Below are 17,837 nucleotides of genomic sequence, written 5' to 3'. Positions count from 1 at the left end.
ACAGGGATAATTGCTATACTTCCTTAGTCTCAGCTCAGGTGAATTGTCATATTTGGATACTGAGAATAAATATCGAATTGACTTGTTCAAGAAATGACACTGGTATTAAAATTTAGGAGAAATGGCTTAGATTGTAACAAATGGTGGTGGTTTTTTTTTTTTATACACACAAACTTCTTTTTTGTTTTCAGTATACACAAGCCAATGTATGTGTGATTCATCTTGTGATTTAAATAGTGTTTGAAGCTAAATTTGTTATGTTAGTGGTGTGATTCACTCTTATTAACAAAAAATCATTGAAATGGTCAATGTCCCTGCTAAGCAAGTAAACTATGTAATGAAATATTTTCTGGAAAATTTTAAAATTATGTATGGAAATGTGTTGCTCAGGTGGATGCTTGTAAGGAAATTGTCCAGCTCTTAGGATTGTGTTTGTCTGCTGTGTTGTATAATTACCTGCTCTGTTAAAAGGGGAGCGAGAATAAAACATGAGTATGTTAATGCAGCCTGGAGCTGATGTGGTGGTGATGATTACAATGCAGATAAAGCATTTCTCATAACTGCTGTTGCCTACTGGAGCCGTTGAAACATCTGGGCCTTTAATTGAAAAATAGTGTGGTGCTGTGCAAGGCAGACATGCTAAGTGAAGTCACTAATTTAGAATACAGAAATATAATTGATAAAGTGTTTTATTTACACTGTATTGAAATATTCATACTTTGTTATGCTTTGTATAACAGGGAATTACTGGGTTAAATTTTCATGAACATAGACAGTCTAAATGAGATAAATTAAGTGAAAATGTTAATGGAATTTTACACTGAAACCAGAGAACAGTTTCCTCCAGGAAGGAGTGTACTTTTGCATCTATTGGAACCTTTTAGGGAAGCAAATAGGTTAGGTTTTATTCTTTGGGCTTTATGTTTTAGAAGAAAAGTTAACCATTAGTTGGTGACATCGTTATATTCCTTTCTTGTTATTGCAATCATATCTTGTTATTTAGTGAAAAAAATAATAAAATGTTTCTTGGCATAATGGTAAATGACTCTAATGGCAACATTATTGCCCAATAAACCAAAGTCTTGCCCACCTCTCGGGGCAGGTTATCAGAGCCTGCCCAGGAGAGCAGAAGAGCTGGTGAAGGGCGTGCAATTAACCTTTGTCCTGCATTCGCAGCAGGGGAACTGACCTAGCAGCCTTCCGAGGAAATCCAATTTAATTTAAAATGAATTTGAAAAGACAAATTAGCCATATCTATTTTAATAAGATAAAATCCCGAATCTCCCTGTGTCTGGTTTAGTTAGGACCTCAGAGGAGATTGGACTGAGTAAGAGTCAGGATGAACACTAAGAAAATAATACCAGGGGGCTAAGGAGAAACTCCTGAGACCCCAGTACCTGAGTGGCTTGTCAGTTACTGCAAGTGAGCAGGTCTTGTGCTGCCCATTTCCTCAGAGACTTGCAATCTGAGATAGACCTTTGTCTCATCAGACAGACCCTTTGCTTGATGCCACGTTGATGTCATATGCTGCTTGCCCATCTCTCCAAGGACCAAATTGTTATTTTCCTCCTTTGTCATGATCAAAGCACAACTGGGTACTGCCACCTGCGTAGCCAGACTTAGTAACAGATACACCTCACAATTACTGATGAGCCTCATAATCCAAGCACAATTGTCGGCAGCCTGTGAACTGATACTTGACCATTGCTTCCTGAAAGTGGAGTTGGGAGGTTCTGCCTGCTCTTTAAGGAGCGGTATGCATGTAGTCAATGAAGATTTATTGAACTCCTAAATGCCTAGCAGCAAGGAAATCTGAAGCAGTTTTTGCCCTCTGCCTGTATACACGAGAGGTAACTATTTCTGTAAAGTGACCCCAGTCTCCCCTCCTGGTAGCAGCCATCACCACAGAGCTGCAGATGCAGTGTGGCATGTGAGGCTGCAGGGGAGGAGCAGCTCAGACCTTTCCCGTGGGCTCAGCCTGAAGTTGCTTCCTACTCACCAATCTGGACCCCCAGTTTTGAAATGAACCAGTCACCTTTGTGACCTTTCCTAGATACTCAGGCCTACCCAAGAGTTCTTCAGGACTGAGATTTACTGAGCGGGTAGGGATTTAGAGTTGAACAGAACTGGGTTAGAATTCTGACCCTCCCCCGTCCCCTAACTCCCAGATGAGAGGTGTGGAGTGGCGTATTTAAAAATGAACTGCTCGCTCTTCAGCTCTCAGGGGGAGTGAGCAATCCTCATAGGACCGTTGGGCATATTAAATGAGATAATGTATGAAAAGTGCTTGGACTGCAGTAGGTGCTCAATAAATGGCAGTCAGCAAATGTATCCTGCCAGTTGTGTAGATAACTGCAGTGTGAATACAAGACTGTGTACATGCCAGGCTCGGTGGCTCAGCCTGTAATCCCGCACCTTTGGGAGGCTGAGGTGAGTGGATTGCCTGAGCCCGCGGGTTCGAGACTCGCCTGGGCAGCAAGACCTCATCTCTACAATAAATAAATAAAAAATCAGCCGGGCATGGTAGCACATGCCTGTAATTCCGGCTACTGGGAAGGCTGAGGGGGAAGGATCGCTGGAGCCCAGCAGGCGAGGCTGTGGTGGCCAGGAGTGGCCACTGCACTCCAGTCTGGGCGACAGAGTGATACTCCAACTAAAAAAAAAACCAACAAAACAACAAAAAACAAGACTGTGTACAGAGGAATGTGCTCTCCGTGCCTGGTCTCACCTCCCACCAAGACTGTTAGCTCTGTAGATGGCTGGTGTTACTTTGTGTAGCTATGCTGATTATCTAATTGAATAGAGTGTCTGGTAGAGAGCTCTTTATTTATTTATTCTATTTTTATTTGTTAAGAGACAGGAACTCACTCTCTTGCCCAGGCTGGAGTGAAGTGGTGCAATTGTAGCTCACTGCAGCCTTCAACTCTTGGGCTCAAATGATCCTCCTATCTCAGTGTCCCAAGAAGCTGAACCTACTGGCATATGCCACGATGCCCAGCTATTTTTTTTTAATATTTAATTTTTGTAGAGATAGGAACTTACTGCATTGCCCAGGCTGGAATAGAACTCCTGGGCTCAAGTGATCCTCCCGCCGCAGCCTCCCAAAATGCTGGAATTGCAAGTGAGCAACCACATGTGTCGAGAGCTCTTTATTTTTTCAGGTACCCAGTATCAACAGTGTTTATTAAGCTGGGCTCGGTGGCTCAGCCTGTAATCCCGCGCCTTTGGGAGGCTGAGGGGAGTGGATTGCCTGAGCCCGCGGGTTCGAGACCCGCCTGGGCAGCGAGACCTCATCTCTACAATAAATAAAAAAAAAAAAATCAGCCGGGCGTGGTAGTGCATGCCTGTAATTCTGGCTACTTGGGAGGCTGAGGCGGAAGGATCGCCGGAGCCCAGCAGGTCGAGGCTGCGGTGGCCAGGAGCGGCCACTGCACTCCAGTCTGGGTGACAGAGTGAGACTCCAACTCAAAAAAAAAAACCAGTGTTTATTATCCTGTGAATACTGCTGCCCCTTCAGTTTTAGAAATAAAGTTTCTGCTACCTAGTCCTTTCCCTATGATTCTGTCTGGGAGACATGTGGGATGAAGGCCTGATAATCAGACTTTTTGGACTGCTTCTCAGTTGTAAATTTTGTTTGTAGTTACAAGTGATTCTTTCCAACAAAAAGTATTACTCTAGATAAATAATAATTTATCTCTTTTTTACATGACTGCTGTTTATATTTCAACATGCATTTGTTCACTATGTTAAATGCAAAGTTTCTCAATTGACTCCTTGCAGTCGTATCATAATATATTTTTAAAATGTATTTTCTATTGTAAAGACACATCTTCCTCTGTCACCAGAGGTGTGAGTTCTTTTTGTGGCCTTTGCCTGTTCAGAGTTACACCTATTACAGTTTCACGTGTGCAGTTTGAGGATGAAAGAGAATGTCATAACTAGAGAAATGTAAAGCTATTTATTTCCATTTTGTCTGATGTTTTTACATTGTTTGCTAGGAGGTACGTCAGGACTTGAATTAATTATAATTACGGAAGAGACACACACTGATTGAGCAAATAAAGTAGTAAGCCCATTTATGCCAAGGCCATCTAATTAAATTCTAACTTTGGATAAGCTGGATGTGCATGAAAGATTAATTTTAAGAGATTTTTATGACTTACTAAATAGTGATTCAGTGAGATTTTTGTATTATGTCATTTAGGAACATTGAATCTTAAAGTGATGAAAAAACACTTAGTCGTGAACTTACCACTATATAGGAAGTTATGGGTTTTTAAAACTATATAAGATTAAGAAAACAGAAATTTTTTATTTTTTGAGTTGGAGTCTCACTCGGCCACCGCAGCCTCGACCTGATGGACTCTGGCGAGCCTTCCGCCTCAGCCTTCCAAGTAACCGGAACTACAGGCATGCGCTACCACGCCCAGCTGATTTTTTGATTTATTGTAGAGATGAAGTCTCACTGCCCAAGCGGGTCTCAAACCCGCGGGTCAGGTAATCCACTCACCTCAGCCTCCCAAAGGTGTGGGATTACAGGCTGAGCCACCGAGCCCGGCAAGGAAACAGAATTTAATCTTAATGTGAATATTGACATTTAAAAATTTTGTAATATTTAATCAACTGAAACCCTGCAAGAAATGAATATGATATATTCACATGGATTATTTCATTCAATATTTTTACAATTTTGCTTTCTTTAAAATACTTCATTATCTTTGAAATTAAATTGTCCTTGGAGTAGTTGGAGGACTACACCAAAATTTCCATATAATTTAGGAAGGTGATAATGGTTGTACTGTAACCTTTTCTAGAGATACATCATCTAGTAATGGAGTTAAATATACATTCTCCATTGAGTTTTAATTTTAAAAGTTGATATTAAATCTTTAAAAGACTCCTTATATTATGATAATTGATAGAGTTTAAAACATGTAACTCTTTTTTATGGTTTAAAAAAACCTATTTTTACTTTTAAAGCTTATTGATTTTATTATATAAATGATTTAATAATGAAGAGATCCCAAAACTTATGCTAGGTGATGGGACTTAGTTCATGCAAATTACTTTTCCATGATATTATTGTCATTATAGAAACCATTGTTTGTGTAATTGAATGCAAAGTACTGTGTAACATTAATGATCTAAAGAATCCCACAATGGCTGTGAAAATTTGAAATAGATGCTTTACGTGCTTTAAGATGGCTAGATTGTACCTGTTCTGGCATGTGCTGTAACTATCCCAAAGCTGGATGAGAAGAGAATGCTATGACCTTCTCAAAATAATAGAGAGAGAGACCTTTCCTTCTTGTCTCCACTTCTCAACCTCATGCTTGTTTGAGGGATATGTTATCCAAAAATCAGCCTGGTCTGAGCAACAGCTTATGTAACAACAATAAGGAATAACTGACGTTTATATTCCAGTTTGCAGTTCACAGAGCATCTTAACATGCTTTTTTTTTTTTTTTTTTTTAACTTTATACCCCCTGCCATTCTTTTGAAGTAGATCTTCTCATATCTGTTTTATAGCTGAGGAAATTGACTTTTTGGAGAGACTGTGGGCATACCCAAGGTTGCACAGCTCAAGGGCAGGAATTGCCAGAGCCCAGACTAGTTCAATTGACTGCAAAGAGAATCATAGCAAATATAATCCATGTTGGTGAACACTGCCAGTATCAAGAGTTGCTTTTGGAATTTAGGTCTTTGAGAAAATGATCGTTTTTTCTGGTATGATATGGATAGGCTTTTATTTTTTCCCTCCATACTTTTTCCCATGTTTTGTGAAATGCCTTATGTATATTTGGCCATGAATGATTGCTGGTTTTTCCGTTGATGTCTTGAAACAAAGATTGTTTGAACCTGTAGTGCCAGGGCATTTCCCACCCTCCCCAAAGTGTTGGAGCATCAAAATATGGACAAAATATGGAGGATTTGTTTTAAATAGAAAAAACCTTTCCTGAGAGCAACAAAACCCCTTTCCTGTTTTAAGTCCAGGACTAAAGATTTACATTTGTCACAAATGTTATAGAATGAAAAGTTACAAAATGTTATTTTGTGTGCTGTGTTGTACTCTTGAAAGGATTATAGTCTGATTTATTCCATGGTACTTATAACTGAGTTTTTTGTTTAAGGTCCTATGTATATGAAGTGATGTTTGTGGAAGTAGAGATGTATTTGGTCAAATCTCCTGAGGGCTAATGCTAAGACCAGCAAGTAAAAAGTGCAGGGAGATTTCACTTCAATGGAAAGAAACATGTTTTAGCCAGCAAAACTGTTTCTCAAGATTGAAGAAAAAGGATCTACTTTACACAGTGGTAAGGACCTCATTAGTGGAGATGTTCAGTAGTGGTTATGAGACAACCATTTGTCGACCGGGCTCGGTGGCTCAGCCTGTAATCCTAGCACTTTGGGAGGCCGAGGCCAGTGGATTGCCTGAGCCTGCAGGTTCGAGACCAGCCCAGGCAACTTGGCGAGGCCTCATTTCTACAATAAGTAGAAAATTAGCCAAGTGTGGTATCGTGTGCCTGTAGTTCCAGCTACTTGGAAGGATTGCTGGAGCCCAGCAGGCTGACACTGGGGTAGTGAGACTCCAACTCAAAAACAAAACAAAACAAAACATTTATTGAAAAGGTTTTAAAGGAGATAACCCTTAAGATTTCTTGCAGTTTCAAAAGTCAGCAAATGGCAAAAAAACGTGTGTGTGTTTTCTATTATTATAAAAGTAGATAAAAGGTAGGGAAAAACACCGTAACACACAACCAGCATTTCTTGAGCATTTACTGTAGACTAGGCACAATGATAAGTGCTCTACATGCATAGTCTCATGGAATTTTCTCACAACTTCTGTGAGAGCTACTTTTATTGTTTGCATTTTGCAGATGAGAAAATAGTGATGTGGAGAGTGTAAATAAATTGTCTGCCGGGCTCGGTGGCTCAGCCTGTAATTCTGCGCCCTGGGAGGCTGAAGTGAGTGGATTGCCTGAGCCCGCGGATTCGAGACCCACCTGGGCAACTTGGCGAGACCTCATCTCTACAATAAATCAAAAATTAGCCAAGCGTGATAGTGCGCCCCTGTAGTTCCAGCTACTTGGAAGGCTGAGGCGGAAGGATCGCCGGAGCCCAGCAGGTCGAGGCTGCAGTGGCCAGGAGCAGCCACTGCACTCCAGTCTGGGCGACAGAGTGAGACTCCAACTCAAAAAAAAAAAAAAATTGTCCAAGTGTACATAGTTAAGTGGTGTTGCTGGAGCTGGAACTCAGATCTGTCTGGCTCCACAACTTGTGCTCTTCACCAACACACTGTACTGCCTCTCTAGCTGCTATTAATACAGCAAGAATCCTGGAGGTGCCCAGATCAAAACTTGACCTTGTTAAAGAAAATGACAGTTGATGTTCTTAATAATAAAAACTTAATGGAACCAAGGTTGGTGATTCAGAGGAAATTAATGAGATTTTGTCAATTTTGTTTTAAACTTAACTTGTCAGAACATACAGTATCCAGTGACAAACTATAGAAATGTTTTTGACAAATTAACTTGACTACAGGTGCCAGATCAGGGAAATGTTAATTTAATAGCCTTTAAGCGTTCCAGATTTATTGAAGGTTAAGATAGTACTACAAAGCCAAGCCCCTAGCTCTGAATGAATTTGTCATAGATTTTTATACAAAATTTATTCACAAAATTCATTGTTACCATTTTGAATATAAAAGTGAGTTTTTCTTTTGAGCCCATAAAGCCAACATTTTGTTAAAATCAAAATACCACAATTCTGATGTTTGGTTTTTTTTTTTTTTTCCTTCCCATGTAGACCCTCTTTATTTCTCATACCCAATTAAACCTAGATTAGACCAATTTAGGCCAGATATATTTTGTAATCATTACTTCTGATCAAATGAAGTCCATTAATTATCATCAGAGTAGGGATCACTTTTAACCGCTGTACCAAACCTGCCTTTGGTGTTATTAAAAACAAGGCCATTCACAGAGTCTAGCAGCCTTTGGTCCTAGTTGAGGAAGTTGGGAGCAAGGGACTAGTAGAATGGAATGGCAGCCATTTCTTTAAGAGAGGTGTACCATGACCAGGCACAGTGGCTCACACCTATAATCCCAGCACTTTGGGAGACTGAGGTGAGAGGATTGCCTGAGCCTATGGGTTCGAAACCAGCCTGGATAACTTGGTGAGACCTCATTACTACAATAAATCAAAAAATAAGCCAGGCGTGGTAGCACACACCTGTAGTTCCTGCTACTTGGAAGGCTGAAGCAGAAGGATCATCTGAGCCCAGCAGGTTGATGCTGCAGTGGTTGTGAGTGTGACAGAGTGAGACTTCAACTCAAATAAAATAAAATAAAAAAAGAGAGAGAGAGAGGTGTACCTTTTGAAAGCTGCAGATAATCCTTTTATCAGTTTGCCTTATTGCATTATCTGGATATATTGACGTATTTATTTCAGCATTAAAATTACGAATAATGATCTGCTTGCGCAGTTGAAACTAATGGAATAACATTGCTTGCTTTTTGTCTCTTTAATTGCAGAAGCCAATCTGTCTATCCTTTTTCTATTTCTTTTCCTTGGCAGAGAAATTGAACACCTAAGCATCAGTTTTGAGATCTGATATTCAATTTATTATTGGCAAACTTTGTTGATATTAAGTAGCACTTGCTAGCTGAACCTTCTGTCTATAACACTTAGTTTATCTAACTTACTTGATGTGAATATTTCTTAATTCAAGATTATTTTGAATTGAATCCCATCTGTGTTTTTCCTGCTTCCCCATCTTGGAAACTACCAGGTGCATTATTTTACAATTAATTTTGTGATAGGAAGCAAATATATATTATTTTAATTAATGGGATCAGACAGGAAAAATTCTGATGTAGATATAATGTTTTAACTCATCAGCATGTCCAAAATCTATATATTTCAATTCTGTACCTAATCACATTCTATGTATTAGAAGTTATTTTAAATTTTTGTTTTTCAATTTTTTGAGCTAATTATTAATTGGATGACCTGTGGTTCATAATATTGATAGTTCACGATTGGCATAGAGACACTTTTCAAGAGTGAACTTTTTCAGTATGTATCACAGGTCACAAAGTGTTTGTACTCTTTGACCTACTAATCTACTTCTAGTAATATACACACAAACATTTATATAGGAGTGTTTATGAGAACATTTTTATTAATAGTGAAATGTTGGAAACAGCTTTCATTTCTAACAATGGGAGAATAGATTGATGGTACCACAATATGCTGTAATATAATACAAATGTTTAAAATATTTATCACTCATTCCATCAATATGTATAAGTAACTACTGTATGTCAGGCCCTGCATTAGATGCTGGGGATATTTCAGACAAAGAAAGAGTATTCCTGAAGAACAGGGCTGGGAAGTAGAAGAGGTGCAGCTATTTCCCCAGGATAGAAGAGGGATGGTAGGTCTGGTGAATCCATTTTAAAAGCTAGTCCTAGGAGTCCTTTCAATTCAGCAAGCTAGCACTAAACCCCTACTATGTTCTAGGCCCTAGGAGAATACAAAAATGAATGAGGCACAGTTTTTCCCTTTGTGTAACTTACAGTTGAGTGAGAGGGTGGGGAGGAGGTGGTGAGTTTAGGTACAGAAAAAAGTGAAACTGTAAGGCTGTGGAAATCAAATTGCTAGAGGAGCAGAAAAGAGGGATTTATTTGGACCCCCACCTTCTTAGAAGAGGAGACATTTAAACCGACGAACAGAAGAGCTACATTTCTTGTTCAGTGACTGTGGCTAGACATTCTATATCTACAGCTACAGCTACAGTTATTGCTATAGCTATACAGCTACATCCATATCAACATCATTTACATCCACATCATCATTTATATCATCTACATCATCTCCATCTACATCTATGTATCTTGCTTGCTCTCTCAAGTGAGTAAATGGAGGTTTTGATGGGTGAAGTTACCCAAAGTCTAAGGTCTAGCAACTGAGGAAGTGGTCGAGCCAGGATTTAAACCTGGATCTAGCTGTCCCCAAGTGTGTACTCTTAACTACGTTCAATGTCCTTTAGCCATGATATGCTTGGACCAGACCATGAAGGCCATTAATTGCCATGCTAAGGAGTTGGAATGCTAGCACAGAAGAGCCATCATATGTTTCTAAGTGAATGGCATGTTCTGTGGTATGAAAAAAATCACATTGGTGGCAGTAAAGAGATAAAGATTTGGAAAGAGAAGGGATTTTAGAGATAAAGAGATGGTTGGGAGAGTACTGCATTGGTCTTACTGACAGATGGTGAAGCCTGAACTAGGGCAGTGGAGGTGAGGATGGGAAAGAGAAAGATTTGAGAAACATTTCAGAGGCGTTGCTCTTATGAGACAGAAAGAGGCGTTAGAATTTCTAGTTTGGGTGACAGGACAGATGATGAGAGCCTTAGTTTGGAGATAGAATGTGGAATGAGAGACAAGCTGATGAATAAGAAAAATTGGTCTTTGATATGTTGAATTTGAGATTCTGGCTGAATCTGCCATCAACTCCTGGAGAGACCATGGATATGCTTGAGTGTGAGTGTGTTTGTTCTTCATGAACTGCATTTGTACTGAGGAAGTTTTGCTACTGGAAGTGCTTTTCCTTTTGTTCTCAAACGTGCATTGAGGGCATTCCCTGATTTGGGGGCTATTCTGGAAAAGGTTGTTCAACTTCAAATTTGTCAGCTAATTGTGAATTTATTACTTTTTCTCTTTGATAGAAATTACTTAACCTGCCATAGGAGGACTGAGTTATATTTCAACTTATTTTCCCCATCAGCCTGTCACAGCACCTGGCACACAGTATGTTTTTAATAATGTTTGCTTGGGCTGGATAAGGTGTCTCATGCCTGTAATCCCAGCACTTTGGGAGGCCGAGGTGGGAGGATCGTTTGAGCCCAGGAGTTCAAAACCAGTGTGGTCAACATAGTGAGACTTCGTCTCTATAAAAATATCAAAAAAATTAGCTGGGTATGGTGATGCACACCCATAGTCCCAGCTACTTGGGAGGCTGAAGAATGAAGCATCACTTCAGCTCAGGAGTTTGAGGCTGCAGTGAGTTGTGACTGTGCCACTGCATTCCAGCCTGGGCGACAGAGTGAGACCCCCAACTCAAAAAAAAAAAAAAAATACCACCACCAACAACAAAACAGTAATAATAATAATGTTTGCTTGATGCCTTAGCATAGGCTACATTTTCAAAATTGATCTTGTTTTTCCCTTATCTAAAGTCCTTGAGTGGTAGTTATTCTTTTTGTCTCCTGTTTTGTTTGTAAAAGTCATACATGTTCTTTATAGAAAATATAGAACAATATAAAGCAGAAAATTAAAATCACCCATAATTCTATGTCTCCGAGGGGACTTCTGTTCACCTTTTGGTATGTTGGTTTAGTAAATAAATACAATAAGCATCTTTTCCTTGGGTTAATGGTTTTATCAGTTGGACGGGTTGGTTTTTTGCTTTTGTTTTTTATCTAAGAGGTCTTTACCAACCGCCTGTAGTCTGGGTTGCTTCTGGCTCTTATGACAGACCATACTTTTCCCCTCTTAAAGCTCTTATCACATTGTATGGTGAAGATTTTCAGCAGACCAGGAGTTTGGCAAGGGTCTGCTCTGCATTGTATATTACTGGACTTTGTTGTCTTCCAAGACCAGCATGATGTTTCAATGGATGTTTGTTGAATGCATGAGAGACTAGGAAAGATAAAGCTAAACCACTTTCTTCTTTATCTGTTGCCTCCTTCCCTGTGCTCTAAATATGCTTCCATTTCCCCAATCCTGTACTATAGAACACATAAATTGGTATGCAGTGAAACTGTATGATATGATCTTTGTTTATTGCTCATTGCTTTTTCATAGTTAGACATCTTTGGAATATTGCTTGCCTTGATGTGTGATGAATACTTTTAATCCTTTGGTCACCTTATTTTTTTATAAGTTAATTACTTTCTATTATGTTGATGGATTGTTTTATGTTTTAGATGATTCCCTCTAAATATTACAACATAGGGACTATTAGATAGAGCTAACTGCCACCACCTTGAGCTTTTTCAGAAGAGTCTCCTTATTAAAAAATATGTAATTTCAGGGTTTGTGCAAGGCACATTTTCACATCATTGGTGCCTCAAGATGGAATTAGAAGTCTGAAAAGATAAAGTACTTCATTCATGTAATACATATCTACCATATTTATTCTGATAGCTTTCCCCACACTTGCTATTTTACTATGAAACAGAGAGGATTCAGGGATTTATAGGTGTACCATATAACGATCTGCCCTTATTTCCTAAGCAGTGGTGACTGCCCTGCAGTCAACCGACAATGGTAAAGTTCCTTGGAGTCTCCGTTTCCTAACAATTCTTCTTGAATGGCTTCTCAGATCTAGTTTCTTTTATGGGAGACTGCTTTAGGCAGAATTTTTGTGGTGTTTGTGAGAAAATGAGGGGGTAGCAGATGATTATCAAGCTTTGGAGAGTTGGTAATTGATTACATTTAGAATGACTTTAAGGAAAGAGGTCTTTGCTGTTTATAGTAGGAGCGTTGGGGTCAGACAGACATGGGGTTTGAGCCTTGGCTCTTCCACTTTTGGTTATCGGATATTAAACAGATGAATATCCTTTGTAGTCTTATAAGCCTTAGTTTTATCAGCTCTAATATTAAGATTGTGGTAGTACCCTATCTCTTAGAGTTTTGTGAGAATTAAATGAGATAATTTAGGCAGATATTTAGCAGAGTTTACTTAACAGTGCTAAATAAATGCTAACTCTTGTTAGTATATAATCAGTATTATTATTAGGGCTCCTGTAGCACCCATTTTTAGCTTCATGTAACTGTGTAATAGGCTTGAATAATAGAAATGGGTCTGATTGGACCAGGAGTGGTGACTCACGCCTGTAATCCCAGCACTCTGAGAGACCAAGGTGGGATGATTGTCTGAGCCCAGGAGTTCAAGACTAACCTGAGCAACATAGCAAGACCTTGTCTCTGCAAAAGGAAGGAAGGAGGGAGGGAGAAAAGAAGAGAAAAAGAGGTCTAATTTCAAAACTTAAGACCTTTCTGTATACTACTGTGCATTTCTAAAGCATTTTACATTTTCTGAAGCACATTCACATTTGTGATCTCATTGATCACTCAATGTCTTGGGATATTGTGATCCCTATAGCCCTTTAGCTCTCATTCTTCAGAAGGAGGAAGAATGAACAGAAATAAAAAAGAAGAGCAGCCTGGCAGGATGGCTCATGCCTGTAATCCTAGCATTTCGGGAGGTAGAGGCAAGAAAATTACCTGAGCCCACGGATTCGAGATCAGCCTGGGCAATATAACAAGACTTGTCTCTACGATTAAAAAAAAATTTAGTTGGGCATGGTGTTGCACACCTGTAGTTCCAGCTACTTGGAAGGCTGAGGTGGAAGGATCACCTGAGCCCAGCAGGTCAAGGCTGTGGTAGCCATGAGCATGTAACTACACTCCAGCCTGGGCAACAGAGTGAGACTCTGACTCAAAAAAAAAGGAGCAATAACAAGCCACTGATCTAGGTCTGAAAAGGAGGATGATATGAAGGTTATAAACCCACATTAGAAAGAATACCCCTTATGCAGCCATAAAGAAGGACAAACATGAACTTCACAACAACTTGGATGGATTTAGAGTCAATCATACACAGTGATCTATCACAGAAACAAAGAACAGAGTACCATATGTTTTCACTCATAAGTATACCTTGAACAATTATTATAATACTATAAGAAAGGGATTGGCAAACTGGGAATCCCTAGTGGGAAACTGTCAGGGGAGGAGGGTGGGATTGGCAGTTGAGGGAAACTACTAGGGGAAGGAGGGGCATACCTCATCAACAAGGGTACCTGCACAATCAACATTTGTACACCTAACCCTGAATTGTACTCTACATTTTATAATGAAAAAAATAAAAATAAAGAAAGAGTACTCCTGTTTTAATTTTAATCGTTTGCCAACCCGACAAGGCCAGAACAACTTGCTGTTTCTAGAAGTCTTTATTAGCCATTGAAATTATAATTTCTAAGCTGAAGAACATGCATGGTTGTGTGTGTGTGCACATGTGTGTATGCATGTGAAGAGAGAACGACCGTGCACATTATGTAGGAGAATTACTTTTTTATTATTTGTTTTATAACATAGAGATGAGACTCAAGGAAAAAATTCAGATTATCTAATGATGGACGCTGGGTCATATAAGAAGTGGAATTTCTCTAAACATTTTTCCTCCTAGACTTTTACTTACTTCATTTTTAAAAAACTGAAGTGTACAGTAAAACAAAAGTAAAGAGTCAGGAAATAAATCTAAAGTCTCACCACCCAGAAGCAACTATTGATAATTCTATACATCTTTCTAACCTCTAAGATTTAAAAATATTTTTGAATAGGTCATATACAGAATTCAAAAGATATCAGTTCCCCTCCTCTTACCCAGTTCCCTTCTTCAGAGGTAAGCTCTATTTCCAGAGATATCCTGTATGTTCATAAACATATGTGTAGTCATATATATTTTTTCTCACAAATGGTTACATTCTGTAACACTGTCCTGCATCTTGGTTTTTTTTTTTTCCACTTAACAATATGCCTTGGAGATCTTTCTGTATGACTGTAGTGCCTTATTTTTTAAAGTATTTTTATGGTACTCTATTTTTCTGGTATACCCACAGTTTATTTAACCAGTCCTTAATTGATGGACACTTAGACTGATTCAGTATTTGCTGTTGTAAGCAATGTTTTAGTGTCTGTCCTTTACTCTTTGACACATGGAGTAAATCTGTCATATAAATTAGTGGAAGTGGTAAAGATGGATCAAAGCATATGTAATTTTACTAAAAACTGCCAAATTGTCTTCCATACAGGTTGTGCCATTTATGTCTACCAGCAGTGTATAAAGGGCTAACTTTTCTTTAGTGGATTTTATCTTTAAATAATTGAGATCATACTGGTTATATACTTTTTTCTATTCTTTTTTTCTTTTTTTTTTTTGAGATAAGGTCTTGCTCTGTCACCCAAGCTGGAGTGCAGTGGCACAATCACAGCTCATCACAACCTTGATCTCTGGGTTCAGGTGATCCTCCAACCTCAGCTTCCCTAGTAACTGGGACTACAGGCCTGTGCTACCACGCCCGACTAATTTTTTGATTTTTTTTTTTTGTAGAGATGAGGTCTCTCTATGTTGCCTAGGCTGGTCTTGAACTCCTAGACTCAAGCAATCCTCCCACCTTGGCCTCCCAAAGTGCTAGGATTACAAGTAGGAACTACTGTGCTTAGCCTTATACACATTGTTGTTGTTTTTTTTTTGGACTCAGAACCTCACTCTGTTGCCCAAGCTTGAGTGCAGTATCACACTCACAGACACTGCAGCCTCGACCTGCAGGACTCCGGTGATCTTTCTGCCTCAGCTTTTCAAGTAACTGGACCCACAGGTGCACATCACCACACCCAGCTAACTTTTTGATTTATTATAGAGACGAGGGCTTGCCAAGTTTCCCAGGCTGGTCTCGGAACCCTGGGTTCAGACAATCCTCTTGCCTTTACCTCCCAAAGTACTGGGATTATAGGTGTGAGCCACTGTGCCCAGCACATTTTTTAAACTTCACATTATATGATATAATTTATTTATATTTTATTGACCTCCTGGGCTCCATCCACCTCAGCCTCCCAAGTAGCTGGGACTATAGAACTATCAAGTCCAGCTAATTAAAAAATATATTTTTTTTGTACAGACAAGGTCTCACTGGGTTGCCACCTTGCCCTTCCAAAGTGCTGGGATTGCAGGTGTGAACCTCCATGCCCAGCTTATGAATAGTTTTTAAATGAGAAATCATATAATCACATATATGAGCTCAGGAGGTCAAAGCTGTGGTGAGCTGTGATTGTGCCACTGCATTCCAGCTTGAGTGACAGAGTGAGACCTCAACTCAAAAAACAAAGCAAAACAAAACCTAGTCATTAAATAACAACAAAAACATCCTTTACAGTTATAAATGTTCATTGTTGAAAGATGACTTTGCTAGTTAGTATAAAAATGTTTTTTAAACCGACTGTATATATTTTCTTTCCCCAATACTGACCCTTCCACCTCAGAATGATAGAATTCCAGAGTGTTAAAGATGGAACCTCATGATTGCTCAGGTCCCTCTATTTTTGTCTGTAACAAGGAAACAAACCCATAGAGGAAGGGCAAGCAGATGGAGAAAACTAACATTTACTGAGCTCCTACAATGTGTCCTGGCAGACACTTGAGTCACTGAAGTATTCATTCTGTAGGCCAGCAGATCTTTTTTGTAGTATGTTCTATGTGTCAGGGACAGGGCTAGGCATTATGTATGGAACAGTAAACAAAGCAGACATTAACACTGCTCTTATGGAAGTTCAGAGGCTAGTGGGGAAAGCATATGCTGAAGATGTACATGAATAAATACTCTTAATTGTTAAGTGCTCTGAAGGAAGTGAACAGAATCTGTGTAAGAGAATAACTGTGAGAGGAAGGGGTGTTATCAGTGAAGGTTTCTATGATGAGGAGTCATATGAGCTGAGCCCTGCATGATAACAACAACAATAATTCATAATAATAATAATCATGAGTCTTGTGATAGGTAGGTCCTGCCATTATCATTTTATATATGAGGAAACAGAAGCACAGAGAGGTTAAATAACCTGCCCAAGGGCACACATTGGAGGATGAGGAGTCAGATATGCAAAGACCATGAAAAAGAGCCTTTGGAGGTACCGTGAATAGAACCTGCTAAGACCTTAGACGTGAGAAATGCAACCAAGGTATGCACACATGCATGTGCTCATATTTTGAGAGCACTTCTAGATGGCCAGTGTGGCTAAAGCCTGAGGAGCGGGTGGGGGAGTGGCAGTAGATGATGTTGCAGAGGTAGGCAGGGACCAGATCATGCAGCGCTTTTTTGCATGTTGCAGGGAGTTTGGATTTTATTCAAAGTGTCACAGGGTCCACTCATTGAAGGAATTTAAACAGGAGGTAATATGATCTGATCTGAATTTTCTTATAAAAAACTAACTTGTTTGTGAAGAACAGGTTGGAGTAGGCATGAGTACAGAAAGTCAGTTTGCAACCTATTATAATATTTCAGGTGAGATGTGATGGTCTTTTGCTGATAGTGGAGATGAAGAGAAGTGGGATGGTTTGGAAATTTATATTTTATAATGGTTTCATTGAAATAGAACTCACTTTACATAGAATTTGCCATTTTAAAGCGTACAATTTTGTGGTTTTTAATATAGTCACAGTGTTATTCAACTGTTACCACTAATTCAAGCACATTCCCATCACCCCCAAAAGAAACCCTATACCTCTCAATTTCCCACTTGCCCCATCTTCTGCCAACCACTAATCTACTTTCTGTCTCTCTGGATTTGCCTGTTCTGGACATTTCATATAAATAGGTTCATACAATAGTGGTCTTTTATGTCTGGGTTTGTTCTCAGTATAATGCGTTCATGGTACATCCATGTTGTAGCATGTATCAGTATTTCATTCCTTTTTATGGCTTAATAATATCCCACTTTGTGAGTTTTGTTTATCCACTCATTAGTTGATGGACATCTGAATTGTTGCCATTCTTTGGCTATTATAAATAATGCTGCTATGAACATTCATGTCCAAGTTAGTTTTTTTTCCTCCCCAGTAGAAAAAAATGTTTATTTCTTTAGGTTAGTTGTAGATTTGGTTCTTTCAAAAAGTAGGACCCTTAGTTCCTGGTGGCTCAGATCACAAACCCTCTTACATTGAGTGTGGTTGAGTCAGTTTCAGTGTCCAAGTTTTTTTTTTTTTTTTTTTGA

At 39.1% G+C, this 17,837-nt stretch overlaps 1 protein-coding gene across 7 annotated transcripts in view; it reads left to right on the top strand.

The window, feature by feature from the left end:
• MAPKAP1 (mitogen-activated protein kinase associated protein 1) overlaps positions 1 to 17,837 on the top strand; it is a 254,437-nt gene that overhangs the window by 100,203 nt on the left and 136,397 nt on the right. The window contains exon 1 of one of the 7 annotated variants that reach the window (XM_021710147.1): positions 8,712 to 8,791. The exons of the other annotated variants lie outside the window; for them this stretch is intronic. The gene's annotated coding sequence lies outside the window, so the exon portion shown is untranslated. Of the gene's footprint in view, positions 1 to 8,711; positions 8,792 to 17,837 lie in introns of those variants that run through there. 7 annotated transcript variants of the gene reach the window in all.

This window comes from Carlito syrichta, unplaced genomic scaffold, assembly GCF_000164805.1.
Source record: "Carlito syrichta isolate Samal-C Ts95f unplaced genomic scaffold, Tarsius_syrichta-2.0.1 Scaffold75497, whole genome shotgun sequence".
Taxonomy (NCBI): Eukaryota; Metazoa; Chordata; class Mammalia; order Primates; family Tarsiidae; genus Carlito; species Carlito syrichta.
Note: the sequence above shows the minus strand (reverse complement) of the source record. Positions and strands in the feature narration are given on the sequence as shown.